Consider the following 20,517-nt stretch of genomic DNA (forward strand, 5'->3'; position numbering starts at 1 on the left):
ACTTACTGCTATCACAGTATTGTACATATTATTCATTTATAGTCCTCCATCAGAATCCGTGGGGTAATTTCCAGGATCTGCTGTGGAAATCTGCAGCTTCCCAAGCCCTGTAGATGGCCCTTCTAAACAATGGGTTCAACATCTGTGCATTCAACCAACCTAAGATGGTAAACATAGTATGTCCCTAGTGTATAACTCACAGATAGAAGGCAGACTTTCTGGCTCCTCTCTTTGTAATGTAAGTTCCATAAGGCAGATATTCTCATCTGTTATATTTATTCATGTAACATTGGCTTCTGCTTCAGTTCAGTTCAGTTCAGTCACTCAGTTGTGTCTGACTCTTTGTGACCCCGTGGAATGCAGCACACCAGGCTTACTTGTCCATCACCAACTCCCAGAGCTTGCTCCTGGTTACTGGTCAGTGAATATCTCTGGATGAATAAATGTCACTCTTCCGTAAACCCTAGTGCATAAAAATAAATTTAAGGTTTTATTGGGTACTATTTTATTCATAAAAATTTAACTTTTATATAAAACATAGAATAATTATTGCTACTCCTGCCTTCTTTTGATTTCTATTCGTAAGCAGTATCTTTTCTCAGCCCCTCAGTTTCATTCTGTATGTATCCCTAGGTCTGAGGTGAAAGTGAAAGTGACTCAGTTGTGTCTGATTCTTTGCAACCCCATGGGCTATTCAGTCCATGGAGTTCTCCAGGCCAGAACCCTGCACTACGTAGCTGATCTCTTCTCCAGGGGATCTTCTCAACCCAGGGATCAAACCCAGGTCTCTTGCATTGCAGGCAGATTCTTTACCAGCTAAGCTACAACGAAAGCCCAAGAATACCAGAGTGGGTAGCCTACCCCTTCGCCAGTGGATCTTCCTGACTCAGGAATTGAACTGGGGTCTCCTGCATTGCAGGTGATTCTTTACCAACTGAGCTATCAGGAAAGCCCATTAGGTCCGAGGTGGGTCTCTTATAAAGCAATTATCTTCCAATCAAAAAAAAATAAAAACAAACAAACAAACATATTAATAGTATGAGGGTTTATTTCCCAATCATTTTTTAAAAGGCAGCTTGAAAATTGTAAGATACTGACACCACTATATCTCCTACCATGCGGCTTAAAACAAGCAGTTGACTCACTGGATTTAATTTTCCACATCTTTGGCATGGGGGGATAGATAGCCAAATTTGAAGGTCTTTTGCAGCTCTTATTTGCTGTGTATTTCCTTTGTTAACTGACGAGCTGATCAAGTTCATCCTATCTCAGAATTCCATCACTGGATAGAAGGTATCATTTGATGACAATGAAGCCTTTGAGATTACTCACTGGAGTCCTTAAGTAAGTGACTACAATTTTGCTACCTAAAGTAGTAGAAAGGTGTAAAAGAGATTTTAAAAATATAAAAATTGTAAGATGTCTTTCTTTTTGTACTTCTCACTTACTATACTGTCTTATCCTGATACGGCCAAGTTACTATTTGAAGAAGAAAACTATGTGGCCAGGAGACTGGTTCATAAATATTTCTCTTAGGCTTTACTCATTCTAAGACCTTGGTAAGAATCACACCCACTTTTGGCTTCACAGTACAGCAGATATAGTACCATAATGCCTGGGAGGTCATCTTTTTGGAGAGATGATTAGAGTTTGGGAAGCCTGAGAAGAACCAGAGAGAGACCCTAGAGAAATGAGGTCTAGAGATTATGATTTTTGCTATAACTGATGGGAAGAGAAATCCCAGTGCTTCCTTTTCTTTTGAACACAGTTGGAAACAAAAGTTCCAAAGGACAAGGTGAGGAAAACAAAGACAAAAACAAGCTTTTTAAAACTTGACCTCAAATCTAGACCTTGTGCTAAAGGAAGAAATGATATTCTCAATAACAAAACATAGTTCAGAACTATTTCTCCCAGTAGAAAACTAATAGACCCTAGCAGTTGCAAATCAGATAGTAATAAATAACATTATTATTCCATGAGCTTAAACAATACACAAATTAAGCCCAAAGGTAGAAAGCAGGTCAAGTTATCTGGGATTATGGATTTAGAATTTAAGTAACAGTTAACACCATTATATTTGCTTCCATCAGCAGGACAGTCTTTATTCATAGGTAATAACAGTAATAAAATTACCGCTTGTTGCTCAAGTGAGTACTACTTTTGTGCCCAGATAATAAATATTTTACTTAGTTTAGTTTTGTTTACATGTGTGTGTGTGAAGTCGCTCAGTCGTGTCCGACTCTTTGCCACCCCGTGGACTGTAGTCCACCTGGTTCCTCTGTCCGTGGGATTCTCCAGGCAAGAATACTGGAGTGGGTTGCTGTTTCCTTCTCCAGGGGATCTTCCCAACCCAGGGATCAAACCCGTGTCTCCTGCATTGCAGGCAGACGCTCTATCCTCTGAGCCACCAGGGAAGCTCCATAGTTTAGTTCAAATGCAAACAAATATTTTCTATAGTCAGATAGCAAATATTTTATTATTTGTAGGCAAATAAAATCAGTCTTCATCACAAGTATCCAACTCTGCAGATTGTAGACGTGTTAAAAAGGGAGTGTTCCAATACAAATATATGTACAAAGAAAGCAGTGGCAAGATTTAGCCACAGCTTCCCTGGTGGCTCAGAGGTTAAAGCGCCTGCCTGGAATGCAGGAGACCCGGGTTCGATCCCTGGGTTGGGAAGATCCCCTAGAGAAGGAAATGGCGACCCACTCCAGTACTCTTGCCTGGAGAATCCCATGGAGGGAGGAGCCTGGTAGGCTACAGTCCATGGGATCGCAAAGAGTCAGACACGACGGAGCGACTTGACTTGACTTGACTTGACTACTACAACTTATGACCTTCAGTTTAGTTCATTTGACAGCTATAACACCTCAGAAGTATTATTCTTAGCCCTGGTCTATTGATCAGGAAAATAGTGCTCAACTAGGACCAATAAGTTGCCTGGGATGTAGGAGGACTTGTGTTCTAGTATTTGTCAACTTGATCCCAATCTCTTGCTCTTTTCCATACAGTGCATTTTTTACTTATTTGTGACCCATAAAGTTGTCCTTCTTGCTTTCTATGTACCCTTCCACCCTAGGAACAATTGGCATTAGAAGACACATTGGTTCCTTCAGTTTTCGTTCAACCCCAAGCTTCAGTGGGGAATATGTACCCTCTGTTTCTCAAATACAGGTGCTGCTCCAGTTCATAAAGATGTTTGCTGGTTCTGCCTTTTCCTCCTGTCTCTCTTGTTCTGCCTCTTGAAAACCTGCTTATAAAGGCCTTATTTAAATATCAAACTCAATTTGTCAATGCTACCATCTTTCCTTGCATAGTTCTGAATAACAAGGGAGTAGGTTTGAAATCAAGGGTTTACACATTGACTACTACTCAACTCTGAAATTTCTTCTTGTTGAGAAAAAAAAATGTATCATGTTGTAAAGTTAAATCTTGACCAAAGTGGGCATAGGAATGATAGGAAAGGCAATATTTTTGGAGGGAATGGTGGCTCAGTGGTAAAGAATCCACCAGCCAGTGCAGAACATTCAGGAGACACGTGTTCAATCCCTCGGTCGGGAAGATCCCCTGGAGTAGGAAATGGAAAGCTACTCCAATATTCTTGCCTGGAAGATTCCACAGACAGGGGCACCAGGAAGGGCACAGCCCATGGGGTCCCAAAGAGTCAGACACGACTGAGCACTCGCACATGCACGCATGCTGAGATAGGCTATTGAAATTCACCAATTTTGCAGTTTTCACCTGAGTTGCATGGACTTGGATACATCACTTGATGTCAGTACAATGAAATATAAACATAATTGAAAAGAATGACTTTTTCAAGTTCCCAGAGTTAACTTGTACACATTGATAGAGGTATCACTGATATCATAAATTTTGATAGAGATACGAATTAAAGTGCAACTTCTCAATCCCCCTGCTTTCGCTTCATTGTTGCTGTTCAGATGCTCAGTCATGTCAGACTCTGTGCGACTCCATGGAGCGCAGCACCCAGGATTTCTCTGTCTTTCATCATCTCCCGGAACTTGCTCAAACTCATGTCCATTGAGTCAGTGATGCCATCCAGCCACCTCATCTTCTGTCATCCCCTTTTCCTCTGGCCTTCCATCTTTTCCAGCATCAGAGTCTTTTTTAATGGGTCGGATCTTCACATCAGGTAATCAAAGTATCTATCAGAGCTTCAGCTTCAGCATCAGTCCTCCCAATAAATATTCAGGATTGATTGATTTCGTTTAGGACTGACTGGTCCTATCACCTTGCCATCCAAGGGACTCTCAAGAATCTTCTCCAACACCATTCAAAAACATCAATTCTTCAGTACTCAGCTTTCTTTATGGTCCACTTCTCACGTCCATACAAGACTACTGGTAAAAATATAGCTTTGACTAGACAGACCTTTGTCGGAAAAGTAATGTATCTGCTTTTGAATATTCTGTCTAGGTTTGTCATAAATTTTCTCCCAAGGAGCAAGCGTCTTTTAATTTCATGGCTGCAGTCAATATTTGGAGTGATCTTGAAGTCCAAGAATGTTAAGTCTGTCACTGTTTTGATTGTTTCCCCATCCATTTGCCATAAAGTGATGGGACAGGAGGCCATAATCTTAGTTTTTTGAATGCTCAATTTCAAGCCAGCATTTTCACTCTCCTCTTTCACCTGATCAAGAGACTCTTTAGTTCCTCTTCACTTTCTGCCATAAGGATGGTGTCATCTCCGTATCTGAGGTTATCGATATTTCTCCCAGCAATCTTGCATTCTAATACCTATCTACATTGCCCTTCTCCAGGTCACCACTATCTCTTCCACATCAAGAACAAGAAAGTTATCTCCACCTAGAGCTCTTCATTAGGTCCAGTTTCCAATATGATAAGGAAAAGTCTCCCCAACAGGAGATGAGAATAATGAGAAGGACAACTTGCTTTCTTGGAAGATGTGTTTCCAACTTAAAGGAAAATAGCATTCTTCCTCCTGCAAACCCAGTGGCATATAATATAGTATTCATAACATATTATTGCCATAATCAGATATAAGTAAAAACTGTTCCCTCCCAGAATATCAAGCTCTCTTGTCAACTTGCATGAATAAAACAACCTTCTGAAAAACTACAAAAAACACTCACATCAGGTACTGCCTTAAATAGAAGAGCAATTTTCTAACATTAATCCCAGAGAATTACATTAATATGCAAGCTTTACCTCACCCAACTTTAACATCCTGTTTTCTTTAAAACCAGGCAATCAGAGCATATTCTCAGGTTGGCAGTTGGCACTAATACAAAATAAGCAAATCCACAGTTCCATTGAGATTAATGTGTTTATTTGCACAACTAAAGGTGTGTGGCCTAATGTCAATCCTCAGCTCGGAATACCACAGTATTTAATGTAATATATATATAAATTTTATTTTTAATGACAACAGTTAAAAGAAAGCAAACATTTTGCTTCCCTCCCCACGAAAGATTCTTTTGTAAATTTGGGGAATGAATTGTTCCACTGTCTCTTTCCACTTCACTGTTTTAGTTTCCTGGAACTGCCTTGAGCCTGTTTTTCCACTGGTAGTCAGAACTGCCCAGGCTTGGTGCTTCCTGAAGTGTGTAAAAGTTTCAGCTTTGCAGGAGGCTCAGAGTGTTGGCTCAAGTAATGCGACTACATACACAAGAGCTTGCTTTTTAAGGCCAGTTAATGTGAAATGCTTTTTAAAGAACGTCATTAACTGCATCTAACGAAGGACCTTTCCTTCACCATCTGGAGAAAATGTCCTCCCGAGCACTCAAGAGATTTTTTTTTTAATGAATTTTGCATTCCTCTTGTATGTATCATCAGGTCCTTCGGATGTAGAGAGAAGAAAGAAGAAGCATGAGGCTATCCTAATTGAAATTTCAAATTACATAATATTGGAAGCTATACTGGGTAACAGCATGCTCTTTCCAATTACAAAGAGTTAATTTATGCTTTTTAATGAGGGAACTGACATTTGTTCTGTACCTACCATGTGTTCAGTGCTTTACATTTCACATTTGTTGCTTTTCACAGTCCCTGTAAAATACGTACTGCTCCCCTCTCCATCATGATAAAAATCAGAGAACCTGATCAGAGAAGCTAAGCTAGTTGCCTAGAATCACATAATATTATGGGGGATAAGAGCAAAAATTCCATAATCAGAGCACTTGGGATCATATTTCACCTACATCACTTACTGATAAGACTAAATTTGTCTTAGGAGCTACACAATGGGATTAATAGATGTTTCAAAAGAAATATTGGTGCTATGAGAAGTAATCATAAAAATTAAAATGTGCATTCAGTTCAGTTCAGTTCAGTCGCTCAGTCGTGTCCAACTCTATGCGACCCCATGAATCGCAGCACGCCAGGCCTCCCTGTCCATCACCAACTCCCGGAGTTCACTCAGACTCGCGTCCATCGAGTCAGTGATGCCATCCAGCCATCTCATCCTCTGTCGTCCCCTTCTTCTCCTGCCCCCAATCCCTCCCAGCATCAAAGACTTTTCCAATGAGTCAACTCTTCACATGAAGTGGCCAAAGTACTGGAGTTTCAGCTTTAGCCTCATTCCTGCCAAAGAAATCCCAGGGTTGATCTCCTTCAGAATGGACTGGTTGGATCTCCTTGCATTTAAAAATATTTCAATGGTATGCTTGGAAAAGTTTGATAAATAAGGTACAAAGGAACTTAAAACCTAAAAGAAAAATATTTTGAAAAGTAAAACCTTAAACCTTAAAATAGGCAAAGTATATGATTAGTAAATGATGCAATAACAATAACGAATAAACACAATAATTTTAGTCACTAAGGGGAACTTATAAATGAAATAAGAAAATATGTTAACATATTGGCAAATACATTCATATTAATATATTAGTATTTAGCACTGGGGAAACAGGCACTTTCATAAGCAAATGGAACAGAGCAACAGTACAATTTTCTCAGAGGGTAGGTTTCTAATATTTTCTTACATAGTCATGATACTGAAACATGTAATATATAAGTACTTATCTTAAACAAATAATTGATCATATGGACTGAATTGCAGCCCCCTCAAAAAGCATAGGTTAAAGCACTAACCACCAAATTAGTAGTTGGAAATGGACCATTTAGAAGATATTTATGTTTAGATAAACTTATCTAGTGGAGGACAGAGGAGCCTGGTGTGCTACAGTCCATGGGGTTACAAAGAGTTGAATATGATTTAGCTACTCAACAACAACAACAACCAAAATTTATGATGGTAGGACCTTCACCATGGAATTAGTGTCCTTATAAGAAAGGAAGAGTCATCACAACTGTCCTTGATATCTGAGGAAGCAGTTAGAAAGTGGCCATCTGCAAGGCAGGAAGAGGGTCCTCACTACGAACTGAATCAGCCAGCACTTTGATTGTGAACACTGCAGTCTCCAGAACTATGAGAAATAAATGTCTGTTGTCTAAAACACTCAATCTGTGGTTTAAAACAGCCTGAAATGATGAAAACAATTGGCTGAAAAAATTAGAAAAGGAGACACAGACGTAAACAACAGACTTTTGGACTCAGTGGGAGAAGGCTAGGGTGGGATGATTTGAGAGAATAGCATTGCAACATATACATTACCATATGTAAAATAGATGATCAGTGTGAGTTCTGTTTCCTGAAGCAAGGCACCCAAAGCCAGTGCTGTGTGACAACCTAGAGGGATAGGGTGGGGAGGGTCATGGGAAGGGGGTTCAGGATGGGGGGGCATGTGTATACCTTGGGCTAATTTATGTTAACATATGGTTCCAAATCAGAAAAGGAGTATGTCAAGGCCGTATATTGTTACCCTGCTTATTTAACTTATATGCAGAGTACATCATGCGAAATGCCAGGCTGAATGAAGCACAAGTTGAAATAAAGATTGCTGGGAGAAATATCAATAACCTCAAATATGCAGATGACACCACCCTGATGGCAGAAAGCAAAGAACTAAAGAGCATCTTGATGAAAGTGAAAGAGAAGAGTGAAAAAGTTGGCTTAAAATGCAACATTCAGAAAAATAAGATCATGGTATTGGTCCCATCACTTCATGGCAAATAGATGGGAAAACAATGGAAACAGTGACAGACTCTATTTGGCAGGGCTTCAAAATCACTGCAGATGGTAACTGCAGCCATGAAATTAAAAGACGATTGCTCCTTGGAAGAAAAGTTATGACCAACCTAGACAGCATAGTAAAAAGCAGAAACATTACTTTACCAACAAATGTCCATCTAGTCAAAGCTATGGTTTTACCAGTAGTCATGTATGGATGTGAGTGTTGGACCATAAAGAAAGCTGAGCATTGAAAAATTGATGCTTTTGAACTGTGGTGTTGGAGAAGACTCTTGAGAGTCCCTTGGATTACAAGGAGATTCAACCAGTCAATTCTAAAGGAAATCAGTCCTGAATATTTACTGGAAGGACTGCTATTGAATCTGAAACTCCAATTCTTAGGCCACCTGATGCGAAGAATCGACTTACTGGAAAAGACTCTGATGCTGAGAAAGATTGAAGGTGGGAGGAGAAGGGGATGACAGAGGATGAGATGGTTGGATGGCATCACCAGATGCGATGGACATTAGTTTGAATAGGCTCCAGGAGTTGGTGATGGACAGGGAAGCCTGATGTGCTATGAGGTCCAAAGAGGTCACAAAGAGGTCACAAAGAGTCAGACATGACTAAGCGACTGAACTTGAACTTGATGACAAAAATAATCACAATAGTGTAAAGTAATTATCCTCCAATTGAAGTAAATCATTTAATTAAAAAAAGAAATAAGGACATTTACAAAACATCATTCATATATTATAAAATTTTGAAAAAATCCAAATATCACATAGCAGTAATCAATTAATTTATGGTAATTTATGGTTTCATTTACCATAAATGAAACACCTTCATCTGTTTAAATGAGCAATGAATTTACCTTCATCTATTTAAAGGTATGATTTGTTATTATGTTTATCAACTTATATAAAGAGTCTCTATATTCTTTAGTGGAAAAGAATAAGATACTGCATACTGCATTCAGCAATAAGAGATACATTATCATCTTACCAATGAAAGATGGTTGAGTACTGTGTACCAGATAATATACTGAACAATATGAGTGCATAGATTTAACTGATAATAAAAAATATTTCTATAAGATTATTCCTCACATGAAAATGAGAAATAAGCACCAGAGTTTAAGGGATTTATGAAAACTCTCTTGACTAGTATGTGGCACAAGCCAGATATAAACCTAGGCCTATCTGATCTCAAAAGAGTAATTGAAATCACTGGCTCTAACTTTTAAAAATCATATACCCACAAATGCATGTTTGTGAATAATATATAAATATACAAGTTGCATACAGATTCATAATCATTAGTTAATTCTTAGCATATTTACACTATGAATAGAATTCTTTGCTAGGAAATATAGATAACCATATTTCAAAGAACTTTCTTTTTGCTCTTTCAAAATTGTATTGGCTAACTTTGTGTATTCAATTATATCTTGATTTTTAAATACATATATAACTAAAAACAAGCTTGTTTTAGAGGGAAAAAAGCATCATTTCTACTAATTTCTTTCCCTTATTTCTAAGCCATTTGTTCATAATATTTAGTGAACATAAACTAGACAATATAAAATGAATATCCATTTAACTAGGCCAGAATAAACTACTGGGTAATTTAAAAGTATACTGCTTAGAGTAAATAGAATGAAAATGAACAAGGGAGGAGACATATACAAGCTCTGTATTTGGAAGGGTATTTTTGTTTGTTTGACTGACTTTTTTTTTACTATTTCACTACCAATCTTTTGTATTATATTTATATTTAACATCACAATATTATATTATATTGATATTTTAATAAAATACAATATTGTATTATATTGATATTTGTATTATAATAAGATTTAAGAAAATGTAATACATAGAATGTCCTTTGCCAGTCTTAAGCAGAAAGATAAATATGACAAAGAAATAAACAGTCTGTTCATATCTTTGAGTCTCTGTACAAAATATATATATATATATTTTTTTCTTCTCTGGATATTTTAAGATTACTTTATTACTTATTTTGACCATTATTTTTTCAAAAAGTTTTTCTCTTTCTCTTTTTCTGGTATTCCATTTGCATGTACACTGTATCAATTAATATTGTGCTATAGATCACAGTGTGTGTGTGTGTATAAAGAAGTTTGTGTGTGTGTGTGTGTGTATAAAGAAGTGTGAATAAAGAAATTTATGAATGTATGTTCTTAATTTCTAGATTTTACTTTATTTTTAAAAGAATATTGGATTTGTCTTATAGATAGCTTAGTTACTTATGTGTTAATTTAATAAGGTGGTCACGGAGCAGACAATGGCACCTCACTCCAGTACTCTTGCCTGGAAAATTCCATGGACAGAGGAGCCTGGTGGGCTGCAGTCCTTGGGTTGCTAAGAGTTGGATACGACTGAGCGACTTCACTTTCACTTTTCACTTTCATGCATTGGAGAAGGAAATGGCAACCCACTCCAGTGCTCTTGCCTGGAGAATCCCAGGGATTGCAGAGCCTGGTAGGCTGCCATCTATGGGGTCACACAGAGTCGGAAATGACTGAAGCAACTTAGCAACAGCAGCAGCAATAAGGTGGTTAATACTGAAATCAGACGGATTATATTCTGTGCAGCCAAAGAGAGAAATGCCAAAGATAGAGAAGTCAGCAAAAACAAGACTGGGAGCTGACTGTGGCGCAGATCATGAATTCCTTATTGCCAAAATGAGACTTAAATTGAGGAAAGTAGGGAAAATCACTAGACCATTCAGGTATGACCTAAATCAAACACCTTATAATTATACAGTGGAGCTGACAAATAGATTCAAGGGATTAGATCTGATAGAGTGCCTGAAGAACTGTTGGTGAAGTTTTATGACATTGTACAGGAGGCAGAGATCAAGACCATCCTCAAGAAAAAGAAATGCAAAAAGGAAAAACGGTCGTCTGAGGAGGCCTTACAAATAGCTGAGAAAAGATATACCCATTAAATGCAGAGTTCCAAAGAACAACAAGAAGAGATAAGAAAGCCTTCATCAGTAATCAATGCAAAGAAAGAAAGGAAAACAATAGAATGGGAAAGACTAGAGCTCTCTTCAAGAAAACTAGAGATACCAAGGGAACATTTCATGCAAAGATGGAACCAATAAAAGAGAGAAATGGTATGGACCTAACAGAAGCAGAAGATATTAAGAAGATGTGGCAAGAATACACAGAAGAACTATACAAAAAAGATCTTCATGAACCAGATAATCATGATGGTGTGATCACTCACCTAGAGCCAGACATCCTGGAATGTGAAGTTAAGTGGGCCTTAGGAAGCATTACTACAAACAAAGCTAGTGGAGGTAATGGAATTCCAGTTTATCTATTTCAAACCCTAAAAGATGATGCTGTGAAAGTGCTGCACTCAGTATGCCAGTAAATTTGGAAAACTCAACAGTGGCCACAAGATTGGAAAAGGACAGTTTTCATTCCAATCCCAAAGAAAGGCAATGCCAAAGAATGCTCAAACTATTGCACAATTGCACTCATCTCGCACACTTACAAAGTAATGCTCAAAATTCTTCAAATTAGGCTTCAACAGTAGGTGAACAGTGAGCTTCCAGATGTAACAGCTGGATTTGGAAAATCAGAGAAACCAGACATCAAATTGCCAACATCCACTGGATCACTGAAAAAGCAAGAGAGTTCCAGAAAAACATCTATTTCTGCTTTATTGATCATGGCAACACCTTTGACTGTGTGGGTCACAACAAACTGGAAAATTGTTAAAGCAATGGGACCAGACCTGACCTGCCTGCTAAGAAACCTGTATGCAGGTCAGGAAGCAACAGTTAGAACTGGACATGGAACAACAGACTGGTCCCAAATAGGAAAAGGAGTACGTCAAGACTGTATATTGTTACTCTGCTTCTTTAATTTATATGCAGAGTACATCATGTGAATTGCTGGACTGGATGAAGCACAAGCTGGAATCAAGATTGCCGGGAGAAATATCAATAACCTCAGATATGCAAAAGATACCACCCTTATGGCAGAAAGTGAAGAAGAACTAAAGAACATTTTGATGAAAGTAAAAGAGGAGAGTGAAAAAGTTGACTTAAAACTCAACATTCAGAAAGCTAAGATCATGGCATCTGGTCCCATCATTTCATGGCAAGTAGATGGAGAAACAAAGGAAACAGTGATAGACTTCATTTTGGGGGCTCCAAAATCACTGCAGATGGTGACTACAGCCATGAAATTAAAAGACATTTGCTCCTTGGAAGAAAAGTTATGACCAACCTAGAAAACATACTAAAAAATAGAGACATTAGTTTGTCAACAAAGGTCCGTCTAGTCAAAGCTATCTTTTTTCCGGTAGTCTTGTATGTATGTGAGAGTTGAACTATAAAGAAAGCTGAATGCTGAAGAATTGATGAACTGCGGTATTGGAGAAGACTCTTGAGAGTCCCTTGAACAGCAAGGAAATCTAACCAGTCCATTTGAAAGGAAATCAGTCCTGAATATTCATTAGAAGGACTGATGCTGAAGCTGGAACTCCAATACTTTGGCCACCTGATGCAAAGAACTGACTCATTTGAAAAAACCCTGATGTTGGAAATGATTGAAAGTGGGAAAAGGGGATGACGGAGGATGATATGGTTGGATGGCATCTCCAATTCAGTGGACATAAGTTTGAGTAAGCTCCAGGAGTTAGTGATGGACAGGGAAGCCTGGAGTGCTGAAGTCCGTGGGGTCACAAATAGTCAGACACGACTGAGCAACAGAACTGAACTGAATAAGTTTGAGAAGTTGAGGATTTTTTTTTTAAGTGAAAGATCAGTGACTACTATATTTTACAGAAATATTTTGAAGTTTTAAAATATTATAATGTTCTTTAAATTATCTGATTTCCTTGCGCTTTAAAAGCACTTTACTGCATTTATTTTCTAAAGTATCATATCACTATGAATTACTGAAAACGTGACTTACATCCAATTAAAGATATTTTATTATAGTCTTTGCAAAGTCTTAGAGAATAATGTGAAAGAGGAGTTAATTTAATACTTAGTAAACAGTCATTACATAAAAAGACCTTTAAATATGTTACACATTCCTAAAGATATAAAAATCACTGCTATGTCAACACTTCATGGAAAATAGAGGGGAAAAGTGGAAGCAGTGACAGATTTTACTTTCCTGGGCTCCAAATTCATTGAGGACAATGACTGCAGCTATGAAATTAAAAAATTCTTGCTTCTTGGAAGGAAAGCTATTACAAACCTATTACAAAGTAGAGACATCACTTTGTCAACAAAAGACTCTGTAGTCAAAACTATGGTTTTTCCAGTAATCTTTATGGATATGAGAGTTGGACCATAAAGAAGGCTGAGCACTGAAGAATTGATGCTTTCAAATTGTCATGATGGAGAAGACTCTCGAGGGTCCTTTGGACTGCAAGGAGATCAATCCAGTCAATCCTAAAGGAAATCAATTCTGAATATTCATTGGAAGGACTGATGCTGAAGATCAAACTCCAATATTTTGGCCATCTGACATGAAGAGCCAGCTCATTGGGAAAGACCCCAATGCTGGGAAAGATTGAAGGCAAAAGGAGAAGAGGGCAGCAGCGGATGAGATGGTTGGATGGCATCACCGACTCAATGGACATGAATTTGAGCAAACTCCAGGAGATTGTGGAGGACAGAGGAGACTGATGTGCTGTGGTCCATGAGGTCACAGAGTCGGACATGACTTAGTGACTGAAAAGCAGAAACAATACCTGTTATGCCTGTGCCACAGAGGGTGATTCTAAGATGAAATAAGTGTTGAACATAATACTAAGTCAAAATAAGCACTGAGTTTTCAAAGTCATGAAGGTTGTTTTTTAAAAGTTTATTTTGAGAAAGAGTGGATTTATGGTAGTATTTATTATGGAATTTTTTTACAGAAAAAAACCTATCTTTTATGGTAACTCCTCTCTCATCTCTGCTCATTGTCTTCTGTATTCAACAAGCTGCCTCCCAGAGTTCTCTAATAGCATCCAACTCTGTGTGATCTCTGAGCATTATTCGGGTTACAGACCTCCAGTAATGCTTTTTTCCTTGAGTTTTTACTGTCTGTGAGGTTTCACTCTATATATAAAAAGGTTGGTACTCAGCTAAAGACTCAAGAAGACCCCTTGTAAAAATGTTCAGGACCCCTTCTCTAAGACATCTCTTTTCTCTTGGAGACTCAGCTCCACACATTAGAGCTTCCTGGTCTCCTTTACCCTTACTTCTGACTCTTCTACTCAGCAAGATTCCTGGTCTGTTTGGCATTCCTGACTGTCCTTTATTCTGTAATTTCCTCGTCAGAAAGCTGGGACAATCATAGAGCTCCCCTTGTTTGTTTGTTTTCTTTTCAGGTATCAGGTTTTTTTGCTGCATGCTGCCCAACATGTTAAAATAGTTACTTTTGATATTTTGTTCATTTCTTTCTAATTTATACTATGTGTGTGTGTGTTCAGTGGCTAAGTCATGTCTGACTCTTCACAACCCCATGGACTGCAGCACTACAGGCTTAGGAGGGTAGTTCTGTACTATTTCCTTTAATCATACCCAGAAGCTGAAGTTAAACATGCATTCCATGTTCTATTTTCCATCTCACATTATCTAGCCATGTTGTACAATATTTCTTATCTGTGATGCTACAATAAAACGAAATGCCTTTAAGATACTCAAAATACAAACAGTACTAAAATGGCCCCAAATTTAATTTAAACATGTCCCATAATTTCAGGGGACTTCCCTGATGGCCCAGTGGTAAAGAATGCAGTGCAGAAGATGCAGGTTCATTTCCTGGGTTGGGAAGATCCTTTGGAGGAGGAAATGGCAACCCATTCCGGTATTCTTGCTTAAACAATCCCATGAACAGAAAATCCCGGCTGGCTACAGTCCACAGAGTAGCAAAGAGTCGGACTCAACTGAGCCACTGAGCACACACATACACTTATAATTTCAGAAAGAATTTAAATCCAAAAATTAAAAACTGAATAGTTTTGCAAGTTAAATTCCAAAGGAATTAATGTTTAAAATAAAATTCTTCTTCCTTGTTAATTAAAGTTCAAGGAAATTCAAATTTAAACTGTATTAGTCTGAATTTCTTAAAGATCTGGTTCAGTTCCCAGACACTCTTGAAGACTGATTGCATCAAAATTCCTTTTGTAGTAACCAGAAGCTTTTTGTTCTACCTCTGTCTCCCTCGGTGTTTCTCCACCTCTGTCTCTTCCTTTCCCTTTCTGTTTCAGTTCCATGATAAATTATCTTGTTTCTCATTTCCCAAAGTCTAAATAGAATTCACAGCGTTATAGCACTGACCATCAGAGAATGCCATTTGTGTTATTCCTAACTTTTTGCAAGTTTTAGAAATGTGTAATAGTGATTGCCCAGGTCATCAGGTATTATAAAAAGAAAAAAACCTCCTTTCTATAGGCTGCAGTCAGTGGGGTCGCTAAAGTCAGACACGACTGAGCGACTTCACTTTCACTTTTCACTTTCATGCACTGGAGAAGGAAATGGCAACCCACTCCAGTGTTCTTGCCTGGAGAATCCCAGGGATGGGGAAGCCTGGTGGGCTGCCATCTATGGGATCACACAGAGTCGGGCACGACTGAAGCGACTTAGGAGCAGCAGCAGCAGCAGCTAGCATGTATTTATAAATATGTCTATATCCATATTATAGCTGTCTCAATATCTGTCTCTCCTATTTTCCATTTATCCTTTTATCCTTGAAAACAATTGCTAATGCATAGATTCTTTCTAGTGATGTAATGCCCACTCTTTCCTGCTGAGGCATTTTAAGTCCTTTGGCCCAGGGCCACTTCCACTACCTCTTACTGTGGAATTTGTCCAGTCATTCTTTTTGCCTCACAGGCAGGAAATTATTTAATCTAGAGCTAACTTGAGACCATCTGGAAGAGATGAACCTGTGTTCAGGGTCAGATTCAGGTTTTTGTGGAGTCTGAAGTTTATACAATTTGCAACATCCTCTTACTTAAAAAATAGTATGTAATTTCAATTACAAAATCAGTTGTGACCTCGATCTTGCTCCTGTGTGTAATGCCTTAGAGTGGATTAGCACAGAGACGGATATTCCTGGAATCATGGCCTAGACCTGGATATCTAACAATGCTGTGACTCTTCATGAAAGTGAGCATGATCCACATACATATATCCCACTCAGCCCAAACTATCTGTGTCCCCACTTTAACTTCTTTTAGTTGGGTCCTTAAAAATGCCCATGGCAACTCCCATCCCATCCATCAGTTGGGGAAAAAGAGACCTAGAGGAAAATTCAGACTCTAAATAACCGGTGGTCATCACTGATGATGGCTCAAATAGCTTGCATTTGCCAATTTTTCAAAACATATGACTTGAACAAATTGCTAAGAAGTTTCAGGGTGCTTCAAAGGGAAACTGCATAAGCGAGACACTGAAGCCTGTACTCCATTGCATATGCCTATGTGCTCAATCCTGTCAGAATCTTTGTGACCCTATGGATTGTAGTCCCTCAGGCTCCTCTGTCCATGGGATTCTCCAGGCAAGAGTATTGGCATAGATTGCCATTTCCTCCTCCAGGAGATCTTCCCCTCCCAAGGATCAAACCTGTATCTCTTGCATTTCCTGCATTGGCAGGCAGATTTTTTTTACCACTGAGGCACGTGGGAATCCCTATGTTTCATTAGTTTGACCACAAAGTCACTTATGCAAAGGTGTTTTAATAAATCCAGGTTTAATAAAGGTTTAATAAAAGTTTGATAAATCCTCTGGCCCTAAAAGAAGAATGAATTTGGAGCACCTAATCTTTCATTGGATTTCCCTGGTGGCTCAAATGGTAAAGAATCTGTCTGCAATGCAGGAGACTGAGGTTTGATTTCTGGGTCAGGAAGATCCCCTCGACTAGGAATTGCTACCCATTCTAGTAGTCTTCCCTGGAGAATTCAATGAACAGAGAAGCCTAGGGGATTACAGTCCATGGGGTCTCAAAGAGTCAGATACAACTGAGCGAGGAACACATTCAGTCTTTTCTTTCAGTCCAGCGTCACAAGACTATCCTTGAAACTAGCAATTAGAAGTCGTGCTCTACTATCTTTGACTTGTTCATGGGCATCTCATGCCTAACATTTGAAAGGGGGAAAAAAAAAAAAACCACTCTTCTCTCCCCAGGTTCAATGCATGATACTGGATGCTTGGGGCTGGTGCACTGGGATGACTCAGAGGGATGGTACGGGGAGGGAGGAGAGAGGGGGGTTCAGGATGGGGAACATGTGTATACCTGTGGCAGGCACATGTTGATGTATGGCAAAACCAATACAATATTGTAAAGTAATTAACCTCCAGTTAAAATAAATAAATTTATTTAAAAAAAAGAAAGCTAAGAAGACTATTTCTCTTATGGTTGCCTTTCCCAATCCTGTGCAGAAAAGATGCATTTTATGTAGTTCAGTACCAAGACACAGAAGCACAGAATGTTGACTCACTCCTCTGCTGAGGCCAGTTGCAACCTCTCATGAGTTTGTGGCTAGGATTCACAGAGAAACATCTGCAGTGGTCACTGTTGAGGGCCGTGTGTGACTGGGGCTTCCAAAGCATCCTGCTATGTGCTAAGGCCAAAGTCTTTCTAGTATAGGGTCAAGGTTTGTTGGTTTGTCTGATATTTTCGGCTGTGCTGGGTCTTCCTTGCTGTGCAGGCTTTTCTTTTGGTGCAGCGAGTGGGCTATACTCTGTAGTTGCACTGCGTGGGATTCTTACTGCTGCGCTTCTCTTGTTGCAGAGCACTGGGGTCCAGAGCACTCTGGCTTCAGTAGTTGCAGTGCGTGGGCTTCATAGCTACAGTTCCTGGTCCCCAGAGAACAGGCTCAGTAGTTATGTCACACAGCCTTTGTTTCTCCATGGCGTGTGGGATCTGCCCAGACCGGGGATAGAACCCATGTCTCCTGCACTGGCAGGGAAGCCCTGATGGTCAAAGTGTAACAGCTACTCTGTGCCTTCTCTCACTGAGCCTGCAGTCCATAACTTACTGAAATCTTTACCATGCAGAAGCTAGTGTGTCCAGTAATGGGGCTTGCCAGACCAGTCTCCAAGGTTTTGCTGAGGAATCAGAAGTTCTAGACTCAGATCTGACACACTGTCACCTCCAGCCACGTGCTTGACAAAGCAAATCACATGGCTGAACCCAGAATCAATAGCTGGGAATACACGTCACCCACAATGAGGCCACAGAACAGAGGAGGCAGAGAAAAATGAAGAATTGGAGCCAGTGATTCAACTCACCTCAAATCTCTGTCTGAAATGCTAAGCGAGATTCCTGATGTCAGTCTCTATATAAGCTTTAAGTACTGCTCTGGGCATACACAGTCACTTGGAGACCCTTACTCTAAACAAACAAAAGAAGAAAAAGTAAATACCACATCCTTGCCTGAATTAATGATGCCTAGCATTTGGTACAGGAGAAGGCGATGGCACCCCACTCCAGTGCTCTTGCCTGGAGAATCCCATGGATGGAGGGGCCTGGTGGGCTGCAGTCCATGGGGTCGCTAAGAGTCAGACACGACTGAGTGACTTCACTTTCACTTTTCATTTTCATGCATTGGAGAAGGAAATGGCAACCCACTCCAGTGTTCTTGCCTGGAGAATCCCAGGGACGGGGGAGCCTGGTGGGCTGCCGTCTATGGGGTCGCAGAGTTGGACACGACTGAAGCGGCTTAGCAGCAGCAGCAGCAGCATTTGGTACAAGCTCAGTAATTGTTTTTAATGAATGAAGAATGGATGATGAACAATTGAATATTACCTACACTCACAAAGTCTCCTATTTATAACACAATTATGAATGATTTAGCTACCAAAAAGGTCATTAATAAAAAATCTTTTGTTATTATTAACTCATAGATTTGCAGGTTTTCCTAGGTGTTTTGAAAGTTTCTTGCTTTTTGTTTTTAATTTTTATTTCTCCAGTAACTCAAACTTTGTTTTCAAGGATGTTTTAAAATGGTATCTCAATTTGTCAATTTAAGAATCTGTATCACTTTGTCAGTTTAAAAATACTCCCCAGCCTTCTCTAACTTTAACGCTTTCTCCTTACTCTTTAATCTTTTGTTAAGAACTCTGACATTTAATGATGACTTTGCAATGAGAATATAAGACCAAAAAGAGAAGGCTTTCAAGCTAGAGGGCCACTTTCAAATAGATGAAGATTATATTTCAATTTCATGCTAGTGCAGTTTATTTTTTAAAATTTAAAAAATTAAAATTTTATTGTAACCTTAAAGGATAAAATAAACATTGTGACAACATAAATGTCAACTGTGACTGAAGATTGACTTAGAAGCTTCAGGTTTTTAATAAATTTGCATATATGAGGTAAGATTACAAAGCAATTTTGAGCAAACCTCAGAATATATGAATGCATATGAATGTAAATGGAAATGACACAAAATACATTGGAGGATTGGGATGATTTTAAATAGTTGGATTTCCTAAGCATTTACTGAGCACATACTGTGTTCACAACATAAGGGTCATCTCTATGGATATATTAAGATTGAAACATCACACTGTAAAGGATTTTGAAGAGCTCTAAGTGGCTCAGTGGTAAAGAATCCATCTGCCAATGCAGGAGACATGGGTTTGATCAGTGAGTGATCAGAAGATCCTCTGGAGGAGGAAATAGCAACCCACTCCAGTATTCTTGCCCATGGAGAGAGGATCCTGGCAGGCTACAATATGCCTTGAGGTGACAAAAGTGAAGTGAAGGATAGGGCTTAGTGACCAAACAACAGCAACAACAACCACTTACTCCCTGGTCTGCATCACTTATTTCAGCTTGTAGAGTTGCAGTTACCTCATCTCTATAAGAGGAGGCTTTGGTTTTCTTTGTTTGCTTAGATTTAGAGCCAAGTCACTAACAAGCTTCTTTAATTTGCACACAACTTTTCATTTCCCCAGTTTATGTCTGAGGAAACTTGAGAAACCAGTATAAAAAATATCAGGTAAACATATAAATAAAACCCCAGAAAGAGGAAACTAGATTTGTAAGCAAAGTTTCTAGAGTTGGCCTAGGTTTAAATCAAGCCTCTCCCACTTATCAGAGCTAAGAAATCATTAATCATTGTGCTTCTGAATCTTCTCAGGAAAATGGTACAATGACATTTTCTGCCCCATGGAAATTATGTGAGGAATGAAAAGGAAACCTAGTGATGTGCTAAAGGCAGCAACTGGCACACATTAGGTGCTCAGAACTTTTCACCAGATTAGGGATGAAATTCCCATTTGGTCTCCCAGATACCATAGTCCATGCTGTTTCTAGGCATGATCAGAGCTATAGTGAAAGTCTCTCAGTAATGTCCAACTCTTTGTCACCCCATGGACTATAGAGTCCATGGAATTCTCTAGGCCAGAATACTGGAGTGGGAAGTCTTTCCCTTTTCCAGGTGATCTTCTCAACCCAGGGATCGA

General features: G+C 39.0%; 1 non-coding gene across 1 annotated transcript; it reads left to right on the forward strand.

Annotated features, from left to right (window-relative positions):
• The first annotated feature begins 2,607 nt into the window (after positions 1-2,607).
• Positions 2,608-2,679, forward strand: TRNAS-GGA (transfer RNA serine (anticodon GGA)). Its single transcript has one exon. It is a non-coding gene; the product is annotated as a tRNA-Ser (tRNA).
• The last annotated feature ends 17,838 nt before the right edge of the window (positions 2,680-20,517 follow it).

The sequence above is a fragment of the Ovis canadensis genome, chromosome 6, assembly GCF_042477335.2.
Source record: "Ovis canadensis isolate MfBH-ARS-UI-01 breed Bighorn chromosome 6, ARS-UI_OviCan_v2, whole genome shotgun sequence".
Lineage (NCBI taxonomy): Eukaryota > Metazoa > Chordata > Mammalia > Artiodactyla > Bovidae > Ovis > Ovis canadensis.